The sequence below is a fragment of the Pipistrellus hanaki genome (assembly GCF_964339955.1).
Source record: "Pipistrellus hanaki genome assembly, chromosome: 16".
NCBI lineage: Eukaryota > Metazoa > Chordata > Mammalia > Chiroptera > Vespertilionidae > Pipistrellus > Pipistrellus hanaki.
In genome coordinates, this window is record NC_140518.1 from 23,309,540 (window position 1) to 23,331,494 (window position 21,955).

General features: G+C 50.5%; 1 protein-coding gene and 1 pseudogene across 8 annotated transcripts in view; both read right to left on the reverse strand.

The window, feature by feature from the left end:
* Positions 1 to 21,955, reverse strand: part of MSI2 (musashi RNA binding protein 2) — a 360,886-nt gene that overhangs the window by 135,651 nt on the left and 203,280 nt on the right. The window lies entirely within an intron of this gene.
* On the reverse strand, positions 13,640 to 15,566 carry LOC311610747 (jun dimerization protein 2-like; annotated as a pseudogene). The gene is made up of 2 exons: positions 15,477 to 15,566; positions 13,640 to 14,906 (listed from the first exon to the last, which is right to left on the reverse strand). The product of its transcript is annotated as a jun dimerization protein 2-like (transcript).

Genomic DNA, 21,955 nt, shown 5'->3' on the forward strand with positions numbered 1-21,955 from the left:
TTCATACATCAAACACATCGTACTTACTACTATTTCTGAAGCATGGAAATGTATTTGTCAAGACTTTCCATAATCGTAAAACCAGGGTTCCTGACAGTATGGGGTGACTGGGGCAGAGTGAGTTGGAGTACTTTGTCTAAAGCAAGCACACCTGGATATTTTAGTTGGCTCTCATGCTGTTTGGGTGGGGTAACCACGATGGCTAATAGATTTTTTTAAGCCTTTTTTTTTTTAATCCTCATCTGAGGATATTTTTTCCATTGATTTCTGGAGAGAGTGGAAGAGAGGGAGGATGGGGAGAGAGAAAGAAACATTGACATGAGAGAGACATGAACTGGTTGCCTCCCGCATGCATCCCTACTGGGGCTGGAAAACCTGCAATACAGGTACATGCCCTTGACCAGGAATCGAACCCATGACCCTTCAATCCTCAGGCTGACACTCTAATCATTGAGCAAACTAGCCAAGGCTTTTTTGAAGCATTAAAGTCAACCCAAGTACCCCACATTCCTTCTGTTGACCCCAGGTTGGAAACCATCTTACCTGCTCCTAATGTCCAAATAATGGCTCAGGTCTCTGTAAATGAGTACTGACAGGAAAACCAACCTTTCTATGCAATCCCCAAGCTACACAATTCTCTAAAGGAGAAGAAAGAAGGGAGAGAGGAAAAACCCTCGTCTACCCTTAAAAATAAAGGTACCATTTCAAGCTGCTTCAAGACCCAACAAGCATGTTTTTCTTTCACTTATTTCTACATCAACACTCTGAAGGATAAAGATCTTTCTCATTTCAAGAGCTGTCAATTTGCTTTAGTGCTATGTTTTTCATCTGTTTGCGGTAAAGAGGAATTACAAAGCAGGCAAATGAAATAATGCACTGCAATCTAACATATTTTGGCAATTCAAATTGGGGCCAGGGAGAAAGGAAATTAAACAAGGGTGACGGGCTACAAAGCACACCTGCGTTGCACCCCACGGGCCCGCCCCTGCCTTCCTGCCACTCGCTAACTTTATGATTTGATGAAGTTTTCAGTTCTTCGCTGAAAAGTGCATTATTTGCTGCACCCTAATTTTTAGAAATCATTTATACAAGTTGCAAAACTCATACAATATTTTGCTTTCTGAAGCAGAAAAACTTCTAAGCTGCTGGTGAACTGTCAGGCGTTGTTACTTTAAATACCCCTGTGAAACAGCGCAGAAGCCAGCAGCCCTTTTCCGTAGATTCATTACTACCCCTCTCCATATAAATTAACAAAGACAAATGCTCGCCACACACCAGACTGTGAGAAGTTCTTACCCCATATCAAACCTAAGGGTTCCATGACAACAGAACTCAAATAACAGGGGACCTCACTCTCCTCCTCTCCAGGGTCCTCCTCGGCCAGTGATGGTGCCCATGAAGATGTTGGCCTAATTCACTTCCATTTCTTTTTGTTTTTAATTAAACTGCCCCTCAACTGCACAGATCAGTTATGTTCTTTTCCTCTTTAGCTCCAGGGCTGGGATTTCTGAGAGAATGACAACATTTCTAGGGCCATGATGCCCCGACAGACCTCAGGTGCTATGAGGCACACAGGTACCTGACCTTGGCCATCAGCGGTGAACCACAAGGAGTTGGCCAGAGGTTGGGGAGCCCAGGAAACAAGGCCCCTTTGATATGCTGGATTAAGGAGGATCCCCCTCCCCAGGACCTCCCTGGGCCCTAACCGCTGCCACCAGCAATCTGAAGTGTGAGAGTGGGCCTGTGTGCAGTACTCTTTTGCAGAATCCTGTAGGGGACGGCTATAGGGTTAAGCCTAGGACTGACCTGTGACCCAGCCACATACAAGTCCCAGCTTGGAGGGCAGAGCCCTCCTAGCACAATTAAGCTTGACCTTATAGTCCTCCCTTGTTCCTACCATGTTTCCCCGAAAATAAGACATCCTCCGAAAATAAGACCTAGCGCAACTTTGGGAGTTGCGCTAATATAAGACACTGTCTTATTTTCGGGGAAACAGGGTAGGTAGCTAATGTTCATAGGTAGCTAAAGGTGTAGCAAGTGCTGCCAAAACAAGGCTTGAGTAACAAAATAGATTTGAAACTTGCAAGAACATTGTAAACATGTTGACCACTCCCCTTGCTTTGCTTTGTGTGGTCTGACTATAAAATAAAGCTTCCATTTATAGGTGGGGTCACTGTTTCCTCATCCAGGCAGTGATCCACCTGGTCCCAACAGTATTCTTTCATCTGTCTTATTTAATCCTTCACCGCCCCTTCTCAGGTTCACTCCTGGCAGTGCTGGACGTGGTTCAGAATCCCATCTGCTTGTGGACACTATCCTCCTGCCAACAACACATGTGTCACACTCAGTGTTTGCCGGGCACCGGGACAGGGATCCCAGCTCTGCTCATGAAACAGCTCAGCGGAACTGAAGAGTGGGAAAGCGCTGGAGACAGACTCCGGCTCTACCACTCACTAGCTGTGCAACCTTAGGCAGGTTACACAGCCTCTCTGTGCCTCCGTTACTTCGACTCTAAGTTAGTACTGATTTCATAGTGCTGTTATAAGCATTCAAAAGTTAATTCATGTGCAGCATTCTGGCACACACGAAGAGCTAAATAGCTGTCATCCATTATTATCATCACCTCAGTGAGCTGGTCAGGAGAAATGCCTAACGTTGTTCATTGTACCCGAGGCTCTGCCTGTTTCCACTGTTAGCCTGTTGGCGCCAAGTGAAATTAAAGCTGGGGGAGAGGCCGGCTTGACCTGAGCAAGAAGTACCAGGATGAAAGGACGTGCTTGAGCTGGCCACCTTCCCTAACATCACACGAGCATGGAAAGCCAGTGAGAGGGACAGGCAGGCAGGCTTGTGCTAGAGGGGGTGGCTCCTGCTGCTTGCAATCAAGTCTTCACTACTCTTTTCTTCGAGTCCTGTGGTGAGGAAATAAACTCAGAGCCTCTGACCCCTTGGACCTAAATCTGAAGTCCAATGCTAGGGACAGTCCTTCGGGGCCATCCTACACAGAAGGATTCAGTCTATACCCGACGAGGCTGCGTTAGCCAGGTAGCAACTGGCGGCAAGAGAGTCAGGGCCTAACCTTCCACCCTAGGCCAGTTACAGCCCTACCAACGGGGCTAGATGATCTCCTTTGCTTTAGCAAATGGGCAGGCCCTGGCTTAGAAAGAAATAACGTTGTCCCAGGCAAAATTCTGTCATCCATTCATTTTAAAAAATAATTCAAACCACCCATATTTACTAAATGTCTATCCTATGAGGGACAAGGATTCTAAAATGAGGAAGGCTTGGTTCCTGCCCACGAAGCCCCGGGGGACAGACATGACCACTTCACCGTATGTGACAGGTTCTCCGAGAGGTGTAGCCCCCTGCAGCGCACACACAGACATTCTGGAGTCTTTCATCACTCATTCATGCCCTCTGGGCTCTGAAAACTCACAGCAAAAATAACACTAATTTTTCCAAAGGAAACAGATGATTTGTCATGGATGTCACCCCAAACCTAGAGCAACAGGTCTGTGGTGATACCTAAGCCAAGGGAGCAGGGCCGCCATCAGTGAGGGCCTGGCCCAGGTGAGCCACAGAAAGGCTGGGCCTCCATCCTGAGCATGTGGTCTGGGTTTTCAGAAAGGAACTGAAGGGCCAAGATGTGGAAGCAACACAAGCAGCTTATCAACAGATGAGTGGATGAAAAAGCTGTGGTACATTTACACAATGGAATATTACTCTGCCATAAAAAAGAAGCAAGTCTTACCTTTCAAGACAGCATGGCTAGACCTAGAGAGTGTTATTGCTAAGTGAACTAAGGCAGTCAGAGAAAGACAAATACCTCATGATTTTACTTATATGTGGAATCTAAAGAACAAAACAAACAAACAAACAATAAAAACAGTCTCATAGCTACAAAGAGCAGATTGACAGCTGGCAGAGGGAAGGGGGGTTGTGGGGCTGGGTGAAGGAATTAAGAATACGAATCGGTAGTTACAGAATAGTCACAGAGATGTAAAAGTGCAACATGGGGAATGTTGCCAATAATATTGTAATAACTACATACGGGGCCAGGTGGGTACCTGAAATATCGGGGAACCACTGACTGCTCCGCCTCAAGAACACAGCTCCTTCAGCGCCCAGCCGGCCAGGTGCAGGCCTTTCTCCCAGGACAGCAGCCGCTCCCTGGTCTCCCACGTTCTCCACCCCTCCCTGGTGCTGCTGGGCTCATTAGCATATCTGCAGGAGTTGCACTCTTGTTTCCCATGGCAGCAAACCTTTCCATTCCTATTGAGGACCCTGAACTTCACCCTCAGCGGGATTTTCCATTCATCACTTCAAAATAAGAGTTCCACTTTATTAGGCATTCATGGAGCAAATGGGTTGATTTTCCTGGGGCAGGATGAGGAAGGATAGGCTGTCTGTGCAGATATCTCCATTTCTGTGCACCCTGGGGGGTGGGGTGGGGGGAGCGGGGTGCCTGGGGGGGTCCATACAGGCAGGGGCAGCAGTGCCATACATACAGGTGACGGGCAGTGCCAGTAGAGTGTGGCCCAATCAATGTCTGCAGGTGGTGGTGGACTTCCGATCAATGTGTGCCCAACGGGGGGTAAGGTGTGAGGATGCAGGAGGCTCCAGGCGCTCCCAAATACAGTCACTGCTAACCTGCAGCAGGACCTAAAAGGTCAATTCCTGCTACCCATGTGCCCAGAGCTAGATCATCACTAACTCATAAATGACCCCGGCCCTTATTGTGCGTCTGCTGGCTTGTTTGATGCCTAATGCACAGCAAGGATTAAATAAAACACAACCTCTGTCTTGTTGCTTGACAAACGCACACAGGATGGATACCAAACGGTCACTGTCCCCTTCCAAGAACTTCCATGAAAGGCCCTGTCGTTACCGACTACGACTTCAAATGTGTTTTTATTAGAATGGGGGTGGGAGGGGGAGGGGGGATTCCCTTCTAGTCAGTTCCCAAGTCAGGCAAGACAACTAGTCTTATTATTTTATAGTCCTACTGCATTCTGGTCCAAAAACAGCATAATCAATCTTGGCCACAAGTCACTTGGAACTAAGTCCAGTGATGGTTTCCAAAAATCACATCCACTTTCAAAGGCCAAAGATTTATCACCAGCGAGGATATTGAGAAGAAAATGCCAGAGTTTGACTATGAGTTCACAGGGAAAGCTTTGAAAATGCTCAAAGCAAAGGCGAGATCTTTGGAAAAAGTACACAGACTCCCACTTTGAAGAGGACACATTGCATTTGTAGGAAAAAAAACCTCTGGTCTTAATGCTCCTAGTCATTGTGGGGAGGGCACAGGGGAGGGAGAAAGAAAGGCGGGGGGGGGGGGGGGGGGAGGAAGAGAGACAGAGAAAGCAGAGGGAGACACTCCCCGACAGAGAGAAATACAGACAGACAGGGGAGACAGGCAGAGACTAAGAACTGATTCATCATAAAAGAAGCTTGGGGGTGAGATAAAAAGAAGAGCAATAAGAAAGGATTTTGCATAGCCTAATACCAAATGAATTATGGATTCGACTGTAGGAAAACATTCACCATTTCAATGCACCGTATTAGCATCCTCGGAGGCTGGTGAGGCTGGGCCCGGCCCACGCTTGCTTGAAAATCAGTGATGGCCCCTCGCCCCAGCACACACCACTCCGTGTGTTTCTTAGCTGTCAGAAATCTGCCTTCCCTTGCCCAGCCCCCTGGGCTGACCCTGTGTCCCTGGACCCATACGAGGAGGGTAAGGGAAGGTTTTCCATCAGCAGGCATGAAAAACAAGCTCCAGTCTTGCTCAACTCTGATCAGACAGGCTGAACCCCTCCAGATGTGCAGACAGCTGGGGAAAGCATGGCAGAGCCCTCCACCCTCACCCCGGGGCCGGGAGAAGACCTCTCCTTGCAGACTGACTGGTCCTCGGGGACAATGCAGTGGCCGCTTGAACTCCCCGGGACCACGGCGTTGGGCACAAACCACAAAGAGAGCACCCACAGCCAAGGAGAGAAGCGAGGCTGGCCCACACCCGGGGCAGCTGGGAAATAAAAGGGGCCGTGAGCGTCTCTATCGCATCTCTGTGCATACACATTCACGACAGAAAATCACAGACTCCTCTCATCTCCCAAACGAGCCGTAATGACCCCCACAGGTTTCCCCCCCAAGTCCTCGGGACACTCTGCCTGTGCCAGGCATCACAGGGACGCAGGTGCAGCACCCGCGAAGCGCCTTTCACAGGGAAGGCGCCTGCGTGCCAGAGCTCGGGCCGCGGCTAATTGCCCCAGCAGGTTCTTGCTCTGGACAGGCCCAGGTGAGATGTCTCAAAAGGACACGTCCAGCCTTCCGTCGCCGCGGAGATATCTGAGGCTCGCCCACTGTCCTTTTGTCAATGCCTGCTGGGGACGCGCGAAGATAAGACGAGTATTACGTTATGATGCTTCCTTGTGCAAGAAAGTCTGTTTTAAAGAGAGTCTGGAGGAAGGGAGGGGGCCTGGGCAGGACAGGGAGGAAGCCTGAGGGGGGAGGTTTAAAGGAAGGCTGTGTTACTTAGGAAAAGTCTCCGGTGCAGAATAAAAGTGTGCTTTACCTGCAAAGGAAAACTCATGGAGTTTCTCTTTGGTTCCAGAGAAAGCTACAGCCACAGAATTCCAGAGAAACTGCTTTTATTTCCTCATTTGCTCTCACCGTGTCCCCTCCCCTGACGTAAAGACACAACCCAAGCCAGGATGCCATCCAACCCAACCCTATCAAAGAAGTATAAACATGGCCTTTACCTTGAACTTCACTCTGGGGTTTACCTTCCCTGCAAAATAGTCTTAACAGTATTCGGGGAACTCTGGCCGGCCATTCTTTTGGAAAGCAAGAACTTTAGAGAATGAAGGCCAACTCTGTTAATTCAGTCAACAAAATCTGTAAGGTCCCACCTCCTCTTTTATTAAATAGGAAAACATATCCAGGAAAACTCAGAAACTACCCGAATCCCACCTCTGCATCAGGCCCCGTGCACACTCCGCTCCCCGGGTTCCTAGGCACTATGTGCTCTGCTCCTCTCAGTGTAACGTTTCCTGGCCCCCTTCCTTCTGCCAACCCATAAGGCTCCAGTTTGTCACCGCCCTGCACTATCGTCACCCCACCCTCTCCGTCTTAGCTTCTCTCTGTGTAAGAACACAACTCCCATACCCACCCACCCGCTCTGGGGGCTCCTCTCAGGCCTGTCCCCAGAGTGCCAGCCTCGCTTCTCTGCCATGGGTTTTCTCGCCACGTGGATGTTCCTCAAAAATCCAATACCTCCTGCCCAGCTAGTGTGGCTCAGTGGTTGAGCATGGACCTATGAACCAGAAGGTCTCGGTTCGATTCCTGGTCGGGGCACATATCGAGGTTGTGGGCTCGATCCCCAGCATGGAACTTGCAGGAAGCAACTGATCAATGATTCTCTCTCATCATTGATGTTTCTCTCTCTCTCCGCCTTCCTTTCTGAAATATATATATATATATATATATATATATATATATATATATATACATACACACATACACATACATATACATATACATATACATATACATATACATATACATATACATATACATATACATATATATATATATATCCAACACCTCTTAACCAGGACATGCCACCCACTTTCTCCCCCCATGTCCCACAACTCTATTTTCACCAGTGGACCACCACCTTCCATGATCGAAAGCTTTATGCCGTCATTGACTCTTTCCTCTTCCAAGCTCCCTGTCCCTTTCCACCACTTCTTCTTTGATGTCGCCTCCACCCCACCCTTTCTTAGCGCTTTGACATCCCTGTGAGTTCCAGGACCTTGTCGCTGTAAGTCTGGACCTGCCACACAATGACCTCATTCCTGTGACCGCTGACACTCTGGCTGTGCTCTCATCTCTCCAACTCAGTGCAGCCTGGATACTTATCCTAAAGGATCCCTTGGAGCCTTCCATGTGTCCAGTGCCCAAAGGGACATGTCCAAACACTCACAGCCCAATACCAGCTGGCCTCAACCCTACCTTCCAGACTCAGGTCTCTCTGGCCCCCACAGACGCACACCCCCTGGTCCAGCCCCCGGGTTACCCACTCTCTCCTGAATTCCCTCCAGCCCCTTTGCTTATGGAGACATGGCTTTTTCCACCCTCCACAGTGGGGAGAACAGAATAAAGACCACAAGGAGCTCCAAGAGGAGGTTCCCAGAGGGGCTGGCTCTGGGATGCCCTGAGGCCATGGCGGCTGGACACACAGGCTTGGGGGCTTTCAGCAAGGGGGCCTGATGTGAAACATCAGGAGGGAAAGGGCTTGTGCAGGAAGCGGCAGCAGCAACAGCGCTGGCACCATTATCTTTCTGGCATCATGAAGGAGAAACCAAAGTCTGGGCAATCACAGAGTTTGGAGTCATGGTCAAGAGAAGAGAAACTTTCAATAAAAACCTCTCTCCCCAAACCATGAGCAGCACTTTGTGAACAGAAACCACATCTTAAGTCTTCTCTGCCCGTCACCACCGAGCAAGGACTCAGGATTATTTCTTGACTGACAGACAGATAAAGGACAGCTGTGGAGGTGGAGCAATTACCCGGGGACTTTCAAGACCTGGACTCGTGCTGATGTGTGGAATGACCTTGAGCTAGCTGACAAATGTACCGTGCCTAATCTGTTATAAAAAAGGGCTTTTGAAACATTTATTTAATCCTCAACTGAGGATATGCTTATTGATTTATATATATATATATATATATATATATATATATATAAATTTATATGTATATAAATTTATATGTATATAAATATATATAAATATATATCTATTTTTATATACATATAAATATATATTATATAAATAAATAAATTTATATAAAATATATATATTTATATGTAATATATATATATATATATATATATATATAGAGAGAGAGAGAGAGAGAGAGAGAAAGGGGACATGGAGAAGGGAGGGAAGAGAGAGAGAGAGAGAGAGAGAGAGACAGACATTGATGTGAGAGAGAACATTGAATGGTTGCCTTCCATACTCGCCCTGACCAAGAATCGAACCTGCAACCTAGGTAAACAGAAAGACACTCCAACCAACTGAGCCACACCAGCCAGGGCAACATTTATTTATTTATTTATTTTTAAACATATTCATTACATGAATATAACAAAAACTGCCAATGAGCCTAATAAGAAAATACAAATCACCATTATTAATATTTTGCTGTTTATTTTCGTAGCCAAATGTCAACGTGTCTGTGTACAACAACATTTTTAAATTTTTAATAAAAGGAGCTGATGGGGAAATAAAGAATATTTATTAAAGTAATTTGCCAACTCTCATGTCCTTAATCATTGAGAATGCATCCCCAAGTATGATAGCTGAATATAACAAAACCCCCAGTCAGTTATATTTGATTTCTGAGACTCACGTCAGTCCTGAGGCCACCCCTGAACTGATTTATGTGCCAGCTTGGGAAAAGCCAACTGGGGGCAATCAACGGAGCAGCCGGAGACAGGCCTGGTGAGTGTGCGTGAATTAAAAGGAAAACTCCATTGTAATAGGAACAAGATTCTAATCACTACACCTAATTACAAAGAGGAGTAGATCACTGGGAAAAAAAAATTAAGTGTCTCATACAGAACAAACAAAGCAATTAGTCATAAACAGAAGCTCATACTTTGGTGAGCAAGCAGGAGCCCGGACCCAAGCCACCAGCGAGCTGCACATCTGCTCCCAAGGCCACGTCGGGGCGGAGGAGGGGCTGGAAGGTCAGAGCGGAGGGAGGGCGGACACAGCCACCCACACACACACAGCCTCCGTGCACACACATGCACACGGCCTCACCAAAACCTTCTGGCCGCAGCAGCAACCCACCATCAGGAGCTTGGAGGCCTGAGCCTGGAGCCCAGACTTGCCCGGAAGGCAGAATAACAACAGGCAATTTAAAATGACAGAACCACTGCCTTCGTTCTCTGTCCGGTCCCTCAGGTTGTTAATAATAAGAACAACAAGAATAACAGCAGTAAAGTCGTGTTACACAGTTTCTGTACACACAACACCATGCGAGGCATTTCACAGCGCGGTCTGGTTTAATTCTCACAGTAACCCTTTCAGGAAGCTGCTGTCAGCATCACCTTCGTTTATCAACAAGGACACAGAGCTGTAGAGCAGGGGTCGCCCGCCTTTCGGATCTCACAGACCACAGGCTGGTGACCGCGGCTCCAGAGGGCTGGCCAGTTTGGCTACATTCACCCACTGTATACGGAGCAGAGCCTGGACTAAACCCCACAGCGGACCTCAGGGCTCTTAAACCCGGTGCCATGTGGCCTATAAAACGGGAAAAGATGCCCATTTCTCTGAACTGAGGTCCGAAACGAGGTGTCCAGTGTCAAGTGCCTGGTGTACACAGAATGCTCAGTAAATGTTAACTGTTGGTTCCGAGCCCTTTATCCTTCCTGCCCCACCTGCCCTCTCTCTCCTGGGGTCCTCCTTCTAGAGGCCCTGGGACAGTGCCAAATCCACCCTACAAGGAACCTCTCGGAAACCCTGAGACACACAAAGTCTGTGCCTGGAAGGGCAGCTTTCTGGAAGGTTCTGTGGGGTAAAACCTCCTTGTAGGTCCATCTCATTCCCCCAAAGCCGGACTCTGGGCTCTTGGAATAGTAACGGAGGGATGAATCAGCAAATCTCCCCGGGGTCATTCCCAAGTACTTCTCCCAACACACGGAATCTGTTTCAGGCGCCGGGAGATGGGCTGATTCGGCAAGATTAATGTGATAGCCCTGCAGCGCAGGCAGAGGGAGCTGGGGGCTGGCCGGCCTGGCTGGAGGAGGCCAGGTCCTCCTTGAGGGAGCGTCCTCCCTTCACTTTAAACTAGATGATAAAGCGAGAGCTTCTGGCTGAGCCTGTGTGGCCATCAACACATAAAAATGAGCCTGTTCTCAACAAGCCTGGCAAAGGGGCTCAGCTCAGCACAGCACAGCACAGCACAGCACACACCCCCGTGGATGTCCTCGATCCGGCCCGGCCTCTGGGCTGTGGCTCAGCACCGGCCGACTGGGACACTAGCAGAGTGGCCGAGGGCCTGGGTCCCAGGGTTCCAGACGTTTGGCTTCACACCTGACTCTCAGGAACCACAGTGACCTTGGACAAGCAATGGCACAAGTTACTTACTCTCTGAACCTGAGTGAACAGAATGTTCTTTAAAAGGTAATGAAATGAGATTAAGTGGAAGGTGCGTTTATACACATAGATATACATAGGTGTTGGCTTCTGGTGCTGTAATTATTATTATTATTATTATTATTATTATTATTGTTGTTGTTGTTATTGATTAGTACTCTTATTTATTTTAAGGGCACAGCGGAGCTTGTCCTTAGTTGAGTGCACTCGCCAACAGAACGGATGGGACAGAGCTCTGGGTACAGTCTGGTGATCACCCGCTGTACAGACCCAGCCAGGCCTTCCTCAGCTAACAGTGGCTGTCCGGACTCTGGCTGCTCTACCAAGAAGGCACCCGCCAACCCTCCCAACAGGAGGTGAAGCCTCCATCCCATCCCTTTATTCTAGGTGAGTTTGTGACTTCCTTGTGTCCTATGACTTTCAAGGCCAGGTCAGAAAAAGTGAAGTCACTTCTGCCTGGTTTGCTGGGGCACCTGTGCGGGAGCCCTAAGCTGCTGTATAATGAGCCCTGAGGACACCAGGATGTGAGGAAGCTCAAGTCAGCTTTTGCAGAGGCCACATGGGCAAGTCCGGAGACCACATGAGGAGAGAGATACCTGGTCAGCCCTCAGCTGTGCCGGGCACTATCTAACTGCAGCCTCAGAGATACCCCCAACCAAGCCCCTTGCAAATTCCTGTAGAAACCACAAGAGATAACAAAATGATTGTTGTTTGAAGCCAGCTAATTTTGGCATGATTTGTTATGCACCAACAGATAACTGGAACTCCACGCATATGCACACACACTGTAAACCGATGGGTAAACATTAAGAATGACTAATGCTATAATATATTATGTGATCATGTCCTCTTCAAGTCTGCCCTTGGTTTTGTCTTTGGAAGAACGTGTGTTGGGAATGGGGTGAGGAAAATGCATACAGATTTGCCTTTAGCTTCTGAGAAATAGAGCCAAATTGTCACCAAAGGAATGGTGTCAATATGCAACGTGACATCTCAATTCATACAGTGGCATCATTTAGAAATAAAGATTCTTCTATAAACTAATTAAAAAGTGACTTGCAACAGGAGGATTTTCCCCAAGAAGCCAAACTAATTCTATGCGAAGATCCTGAAAACCCTCACGTCCTGTGTTCTGCAGAGGTATGTTCTCTGTCTGACACGCTCACAGGCACAGAGGAGAATCTGAGACCGAGTGAGGATGTAGATGCTACGTCTGGCCCGCCACCCCACACCTGGTCTCGAGATGGGGGAGAGCTGCCCCGCCACCCACGAAACGAGTGTGCCTGGGGTGGCCAGGTGCCTCATGGTTCAAAACCACAGCCTTTGTGCTCTCATCTATGGAGTTCCTGGGAGCAAATTGAGATCGTAAGGCCGTCAGCGGCCTGGGCGCTCATCATCTTGACAGATACTTAGCTATTCATTTAAAAACAAGCAAGAGAACAAGCGTCAGCTGTATTTTTTAATTACTCCTGGATAGGACTGGGAATGCTTCGGCATAATTGGGGTATTGCGATTTTTTTTTCCCTTTGAAGGCCTCATTGCAGTAAAGAAAAATACTGTGTTTATTCTAATTACAACCACACTTCTTCTAAACCATTTTAGCAATGGAAAGGCAAAGGGCAATGGACAGTTATTTATTTTTTTTAAAAATACGTTTTTATTGATTTCAGAGAGAGAGAAACAGCAATGATGAGAGAAAATCATCTCCTGCACGCCCCACACTGGGGATGGAACATGAAACCCGGACATTGCCCTGACTGGGAATCAAACCATGACTTCCGGATTCAGAGGTTGACGCTCAACCACTAAGCCATGCCAGCTGGGCTGGGCAATTATTTTTTACTAGAGGCCCAGTGCACGAAAATTCATGCACTTGTGGGGGAGGGTCCCTCAGCCCAGCCTGCACCCTCTCACAAACTGGCACCTCTCAGGTAGAGTCCCTAGGCCTGGCCTGAGATCAGGGCCTCTTGGGGCTTTCCTTGCCCCAGTTGCAGGCAGCTGGTCCCACCCCTGCTGTTGCTACTGCTTGCCATCTGTGCAGTGCAGTCCCACCCCCTCCCCTGGCACCAGTCACCTCCGCCTCCCTCTGCAGGCGACAAGCGTGGGGTGCGATGGGTTGGATGGCCTGGGCCAAGGGATGGATGGCCTTTCTTTCTTCCTTCCTTCCTTCTTTCCTTCTTTCCTTCCTTCTTTCCTTCCTTCCTTCCTTCCTTCCTTCCTTCCTTCCTTCCTTCCTTCCTTCCTTCCTTCCTTCCTTCCTCTCTCTCTCTCTCTCTCTCTCTCTCTCTCTCTCTCTCTCTCTCTCTCTCTCTCTCTTTCTTTTCCTTTCTTTCTGTAAGAGTAATATTTACTGAGTGATACAGAACTGAATGCTATGATGGATTTACCAGGATGGAAATGCACCGCAACCCTGCCCCCGCCACCCTCAACACCCAGAGACTACAGTGCTTAGAAGTTACACACAACGACCATAACTGCTAAATATCTGTTCATAACAAACAAGCCATAGCCTATTTATAATGTATCACATCGAGTGATTATAGAAATCCATTTGTATTGCTCGTTTAAAACCATTTTTTGTAAAAAATATTTTTTTAAAAAATATAAAAACATGTGCAGTGGAAAGCCCTGCCAGGACAGCCGGTCTGTAAACACTCGGTGAGCATGTGCTTTGGAAGGGCGCCTGTGCCTCGTGCCCACAGCAACTCGAGCTGGGCCGGCGAGGTGCGCCCAGCTGCCACTCCGGCAGGACTGAGCTGGACCACAGTGGGTGGGTACAGCAGGGCCTGGCACTATGCCCTTCTCCAGCCTTGCATCAGGGTCAGGGTCAGGGTCAGAGTCAGGGCTGGGGGCAGGTAGATTGCAGTTTCATTCTGAGTTCCATACTCAGCCTGATTTTGGTAGCAACTCATGGCTTTTCCTGGCTGCTCTGAGGTCCTTTGGGTGGGTATCCTGGCAGAGAGGCCGGAGAAGTGCACACACCTGCCTGGCTGGGCATCTCTCTGGCCCAGAGCCTCTGTCCTGCCTCCTGCAAGCCTGGCCCCAGGCAGAACGCCCCTCAGGACTATTTTGGGCTCAGCTCCTGGTTCTGGGTTTCATCAGCCTGGGTTTCTTAACCTGGTGTGGCTCATCTGAGTTTCATAAAAAGGCCTGGCTGATGCTGGCTGTGCTGAGCCTCACTGAAGAGTTTTTCACGCAGCAAGGAAGAGCCCTCTGGGACCCTCCAGGTCCTCCCTCTCCTCCTCCTACCCCACTTCCTCCTCCCCGCCCATGGTCACTTCTTCTCCAGCGGCTCCAGCAGTGGGTTGCCTTCTGAGTGGGGGGTCTTAACACTGTTGGTCCTGGTGATGCAGGTGGGGAGATGCCAGCTGAGCATCAGGATGAGCTGCTGCCGCTCCTGCTTCAGCTTCGCATTCATGAGCTCCGGCTGCAGAAACCCTTCCACACCTTCTTCCTGTTCTGGCATGGGGCTGCTGCCACTTTGTTCTTTTCCCGGTGCCTTTTCCTCCGTTCCTCTTCCTCAACCAGCTCACTTTCCACAGGTTGACGCCTCTTGCCCAGTTTCACCACCAGGAAGTGCAAAGGGGCGGTCATGGCCCCAATGTTGTGGATGTTTTAGCTCCTCTGAAGTCAGGGCCAAGTGGGGAGTCTGGTCAGGGGGCCAAACCCTGGCAGAGAGCCCACAGTCATGGACGGGTCCGGGATCTGCCCAGGCATCATAGCAAGAGGAGTGGCAGTCTAAGCCTGCAGAGCCACAAGGAGAGGCTGCGACCATGGGGCCTGGGCCAGGCTGCAGGCACCATGCCAGCGCCTCCCATCGCAGCCGCCCAACATCCCTCTGCAGGCTGTGGCCGGGGTCTCCCTCTTTGAGGCAATCGAATGTGGAGTTCTGTTTGCCTGCCTGATCACCCCTAACCATTCATCTGCCTACCTGATCGCCCCCCTCGTTCGCCTGCCTGCCTGTTGACCCCAACCACTCACCTGTCTGCTGATCACTCCTAACTGCTTGCTGGGCAGCGAGGCCAGCCCAGCAAGAGGCCGTGGTGGTTTCGGTCTCTGGTTGTTCTGGTCATTATGGTCGCTGGACTTCTATTATATAGGATAGGGCAGTGGGGGTAACAGGTATCAGGGCCAGTTCTGCCATGAACGTGCGTCCTTGGGCACAAACTCTCTTACTTCATGTTTCAAATCTCTCATTTACAAATGGGAGACTTTAAGAAAGTTCCGTGTGTTCCCTTTGGCTCTAATTAATGTGAGGTCATCCTCCCACTTCCTGACATCCCTGTCCCATGGGGTACAATGTCCCACGGACCTGTGATCCTGGTACGGAGAGTATTTCAGGGCAAACTCGTGGCTGGCCTCAAGGGCAGCAATGCCATGGTTCCCAGTCATCTGCATGTATACGGATCACCCAGTACCCTGGTTCAATGCACAGCCCCAGGCCACTCCAGAGAGTGTGATTCCGTAGTTCTGGGGCATGGCTCAGGAATCTGCATTTTTGTATGAACACAAGTCTAGTTGAAAAACATGGCCTTAGGACTCAGATACACAAAGTCCTGTCTTCTTGATTTCCTAGCCAGGTAACCTGAGCAAGGCGCTCCACCTCGCTGGACCTCTCCATTCCAGGAAGTACAGCCGCCCAGCTCTCCTGGAGAAAATGTCCCCAAGTCCCTGCCCACTTCTTGCCAACACAGACCTGTCCCTTTCTCGCCCTACAAGTGGGGCACCTCATAGAGGCTTTTTACCAAGCAGGACAACGGCCTCTCGAAAAACAGGTTGGATGGGAAAAGCTACACTGCCCAGGGCCCAACGCAGCACTGACCACTGAGCACAGCCAACCAGCTCACAGTTCATAGCAGCCGCCAACAGAACAAGTTGTAATCCTACACCTGGCAGCTGGAGAATATATAAACAAAAAGGTTATGCTCCTTATAAATAGCATTTCTAAAGCCTTCGGGTGCCCTGCCCTGTTCAGTGCTGAGCTATCCTGTTCCCAACCCTGGCTCCTGGGACCCGACTCACCCGCCCAGAGGAATGTGAATGCCATGACTGGGCACCAGAGAGGGGGAGGGGGACAAAACTGCCCACAATGCTGCTGCCCCAGGCTCCACCCTCCTGCTGCCCCAAGCTCCGCCCACCTGCTGCCCCAAGCTCCGCCCACCTGCTGCCCCATGCTCTGTCCTCTGGGAACAGATGGGGAAGTGATTCACCTGAGCACGCCCGTGTGCAGGCAGACACCTGGGCTAGCCACACTGGCCTTTGTGACCAAACGGCTGGCAGAGCACATTAGCTCACCTCCTGTGCTTGTCACAGCAATTAGGCTCCGGAAGGTGGCACTGCCACTGTCACTGGGAAAATGCAGTGGACCAGCCAGTTCATCGCCCTCATGGACAGTTCAATGGGGCCAGGAGGGCAGGGGACCTACATTGGGGGGGGGGGGGGGCGAAGGATTGGGCTGGGGGACACAGAAGTTCATTAAAACATCCAGCAGAAACATTATAAAACCCAAGGCACCCCGTGCCAGGGGTGGCCAAAGGTCTCCATCCCCGTGGACCTGCAGGACACGTGGCCAGCACTGTGCGTGGAAGTTGGGGCGGGAGTCCAGGCTTCGCCCAGTGATTGACAAGCTGGCCCTCCCGCACTTCTACTCTGCTTCAGTAACTACCCATATTATGCTGAAATGACACAAGCGACAATAATTAAGCCCAGATCTCTGTGGATCGTTCGCAGTGATAATTCCACCTTTGTAATTCAGCCCCAGATAAACCCCTTTTGTTCTGCCTTATAACACAGATTCTAGTATCATTCAAGTATATTAACTGTAGCCTATTACTGTCACAAAAAATGCTCCCTGAGCCATAGCAAAAGACTCCCCAGACAAAACTTTATGTCATGTTAATCCAAGCTTTAATAACTATGAGGATATATAACTGTATTCTAATTGTGCTCTGCGTTCCTGCATACGAAAACAGGAGATATCAAAAATGACAGCGGCGGATCACTTCAAATAAAAACGCATTAATTCCCCACTCGGGGTGCTGGGATGCTAGGGTGAAGGGACGCATGCTTATATGGGAAAGAAGTGATATGGGGCTTCTGGGGATAGGGAAGACACTGGGGCTGGTGTGGGGCTGTCAGAAATCAATGCCGCTGAAGAAGGCTGGAGACGGTGAACCACGTCAGGGCTGTGCAGGGGAAACAAAGAACCTTGTGGGACCTCACCAGGTAGCTGTGGGAATCCCCGGTTCCGAACCGGGTTTGGATACCAAGTCAGCGTGTGACCTTAGCCTAGGGGTGTCGAACTCAATCAGAGAAGGGGCCAAAATCTAAAATCCAGCCTAAATCGCGGGCCGAATGGTTTACTGAACAGTCATAAACTGACAATGTCATAAACTGACAGCGGAGTGCAGTGATGACAGCGCGGTGCCGGCCACATTGCAAGGCCTGGCGGGCTGGATTTGGCCCGCGGGCCTTGTGTTTGACACATGTGCTTAGCCACTCACTGGGCCTCCCTTTCCTCCTGAAAAGCGGACATGATAGCAGACCCACGTGTGGATCTGGTATGGCTCCCTCCCTCTCCCAGCTCACCGGGACCAAGTGATGTGGAACTGCAGCCCACCCAGGGGCTCCCAATCGCCTTTACCTGTGCTGTGTGGCATCTCTGAAATGGGTGATTCGCTTATTTATTACATTGGCTGTTTAATCACACGTCTACCTCCACTTGAATTCTGGTCTGGAAGGATCGAGACCGGTGTACTCGTTCACTGACGGGTCCCGATGTCCAGGATGGCACCTGGCACACAGCGCGTGCTCCGTGAGCGTTTGCTGAGGGACTGAGCGGCACTACCACGAACCAGGCATGTGGCCCAAGACAAGTTTCTTCAACTCATTGAGACTCAGTTTCCTCAACTGCAAAGAGGCAGAAACCTGCTTCCTAGTGTTGCTGAGAGGATTCCAGAGCAACTTCGGAAGACCTGGAAGGGCGATGAGCACCACACAGGCTCACCAAGCATATTCTTTTCTAGAAAAAAATCACAGACTCCCCTCTAAGACACCATTTTCACTGCTCAGACCAACGCCCAGCCCTTACTCAGTCACTGGTCTCATTACCCTCCCAACACACGTTCCACTCTCCCGGCCCCCACCTCACTCCTCCTCATGGCCAGGCCACTTCCCGGGCCCCAGAAGAGGGCCGGACAGCACCAGGCAGACAGGCACAGCTGCATCACGGAGAGGTCTGGGCATGGGAGTCCAGAAGGCCAAGAATCTGGGCAAATCACGAGCTTCTTGGCCTTAGAGTGACCTTCCCTATAAAACCAGGACATGCCGCTTCATGGTGAGGATGAACACGCTCGGATAAGAAGAGCAATTACCCTCCGCTACGTAACCCCTGAGCCTGCTGTCCTTATCTGCAGACGGGGGAACACAATAACCCTCACCGCCACATCTCATGGGATGTGCGATGTGGAGACCTCCGCTGGGAGACCTGCCCTCCAGTGCCAGCAAACCACCTATTCTCTCCACGGGACCAGTTTCCTCATCCATGTAAGGGAGACTCAACTCAGACATGTGGGAGGGCCGCCTCACGTTGCGGGGCGATGGGGGTGGGGTGGGGGTGGGGTGGCTGGTGGGTCCTTCCTGGCCGGCCAATCCCATTCACATCCATATTTAGATGGCAGGAAAAGGCCCCCAGGGGAAAGGACGCGAGGCCCACCTCCTCCCTGCCATGCGGGCAGCTGACGAAGGTGTTGCTAAACACAGCAGGCAGCCTGGAAGATCTCATGGCTAATGTCTTCCCCGCCCCCAGAGACAGATCTTCAGCCCGTTCAAGACTATTCCCCGCAGACCCGGGATCCTGAGTGGTGGGAGGGACTGAGACAACTGAGGATCAGAAATTCCATCAAACACGTCTTGACTCAAAGTGCAGGCGAAGCGCCGGCGCCCGCCTGGGCCAGAGCGCCACGGTGAGAGGACAGTCCCCAGCAAGCCCTCCTGGTCTGAGACCTCCACCGCCAGCCTCCTTATTGACATTTTTGTTGCCCTTAACAACCGAAGAATAAAAGAACCAGAAGGTGGCAAGTGAGCACAATGATTTCATTTATCTCTTTCCTCTTTTTTTGCTACAGATCAACTATGGGACCAGATTTTATCATGAGACGAATCCCCTTTCATCCTTCTTCCCAGATGCAAATGGCATGACTGCCCCAAACGCCTGCTCCCCAAACTCCTGGGGACAGCAGACGGGCAGCGTGTGGAGGAAGTCTGCTCTCCGAGTCTCCACGGCGCCCACCTGGCTTTCAGAGCCCATGGGCTGGCACTCTGGATGGTGGTGCGGCTGGGACGAGGGTCCCGGAACCTGTCTCGGGTTTCCTCCTTTGAAACAGGAGCCCGAGTCTCCAGTGCCAAAGGGGTCTACAGCGGGCTTCATTTCCAATCCTGCCCGGTGCTCTCATCCCATTCCAATTCTCAGCTCCCCAAAGCGGAAACCCGGCGGAAACTGACAAAGAACAGAGAGACTCCAAGAAAGACCGAGTCCAGATGGACTGGCCCTCCCACCCAGAGACCGGCCTGGGCATGTCAAACCGGACAGAGCCGCTGTTCCCCCGGCCGCCAGTGATTCCGTCAATACCCATCAAAAAGGATTTTTTCCCTTGCCCATCCAACATCGGCTGCCAAAGACTTGGATATCTATTTGAGAGCCCGCCGTATTGATTAGGTCAAATACTACAAGAGTTTTATTTCCTGATTTCCTGACCTTCAAGCCCCCGGAGGGCTTACCTAATACGGCAATGCCACCGCGAGAGTAACTGCGGGAGAGACACTCAGTAACGCACGTCACCCAGGTGGACTTGTCCGTCTCCGGCGGGGCCGGTGTGCACTGCCTCTCAGATCCTGCTCCCGTTTGTCACGGGGATTACCGAGGCCCTGACAGCAGAACAGATGCCTTGCTTTACCAGGGAAATACAAATGAAAAAACTAAAGCCACTCAGAACATTATATAAATTAGAAATGATCTTTTTCATCTCTGTTAATATGTGAACTCCCTGGTTTAAAGAAAGAAGAAGGAAAAAAAGCTTTCATCACAACAGGTTTAGGTGGTATCAAGAGCAAATTACAGGACTAATTCAGTCCTCAGAGGAAGAAAAACAAGTTTTAAAAGCGCAAAATGATGATTCTCAGAGCAATGTTCACCGTCCTTCCGGGCGGTGTTGAAAAGTCATCATCCAGGGAGAAGAACCGAGGCAAAGCCACGGCTAGAAGGGCTGACTGAACGGCAGGAAGAAGGCAAACCGCGGCTTCACACTCCCATCTTTAGATCAGTCCTTTGAAAAAACAGCATCTTCAGCATCATCACCACCGCGGTGTTTGGCCTCCCCTGCTGGAATGCTCACTGATTCCTGACAGGAAGTGAGGGCTGGCAAGTGAGGGTCTCCCTTCCCCCCTTGCCAGGACAAGACACATGATCTCCCCCCCACACACACACACACACACACTCCTGCCACACACATGCCATTTGCACCCCTATCTGACCCCCAGGCTCTCCCAAAGGGTCAGGACCCTCTGGCTACTGGAGTTCTCTGTCCGGAGACAGGCCAGGCCTACATTTAATTTACCGAGAGTCTATGATCAGCCACCAACGGTTAACGCCAGCCTGGCTGTCGCTGCCCCCAGCGTGCTCCTGCTATGCTTTCCGCATCTCAGCTCATCTGAACATTGCTGTTGACGCCAGGGTCAATGTTCTGCTGAATTGCAGTGAAGTAGAATGTGAGAGTCTAAGAGTGAACACCCTAGAATCTCAGGGTCCCTGCACCCACGTACTCCATGACCTGTCTTTTCCAACGCCCCTGCTACACTCTGTGCTTGAGCACGCTCTGAGAGGCCTCTAGCCAGGTGCCAGAGAAAGGAAAGAGGAAGAATCCAAATGAAGTGACCAACGGGGTGCTTGGCAGAACTACTCCCGAGGTCCCGAGGGCAAGTCCCTGATCCTGGCGCCAGGACTGCCATGACCTGTGAGCACGAAGCCCACGAGGGGCAGTGTGGTACATCCCGTCTGCCTCCCTCCTCCCCCTCTCCCCAGGCCAGGTGCTTGGCTGACGCTGCCAGAATGCACCTTGGCTCCAAGGAGTCTGAGCCATTCTAGTTACTGGTTCCAAATACTAAGCTGATGCCGCTGGCTAAGGAAGAAAAAATTAATAAAAAGAGAGAGAGAGGATAATGGGGGTGAAAGTAGAGACAGAGTTAAAAGGGAAGTCAAACCCCCACCCCCCACCCCCCCGCAGGCACTTCAGCCATTGGGAGCAATCTGGAAGTCTGGAAGTGGGCGGACCAAAATGTTTACCTCTTGTTCTTTTTTGCTGTGTCTCACAACAAAATATCAGGGCGTCTCACCAAGATCATGGTCGCTTCTGGGCCTCTGATATCTTGAAGCAAGAGCCATGGCATTTTATCCCAAATGCATCCCCTCTGGCAAGAATGACCCATCTGCTTTGGAACCAGGACACATGAGTGGCTCCACCCCAGCCACTGCCCCTTACACTCACTGGCCTGTCTGGAAGCCCAGGACCAGGGGCGGTTTTCAAACACAAAGACCCTTTCGGTGTGCGGGTAGTTTTTAATGGCCCCCAAGTCTCCAGGCTCCAATTAGCGCGTGTCTGCAGAACCCTAGCCGGAGGTAGAGATCTGAGAAGCTGAAAATGTGGTGCACACCATGGGCAAGGTCTCTGGTGTGGTGGCCACAAGACATCTGGCAAAATTCCTCAGGCCCCAGCAACAGATCTGAGCATATC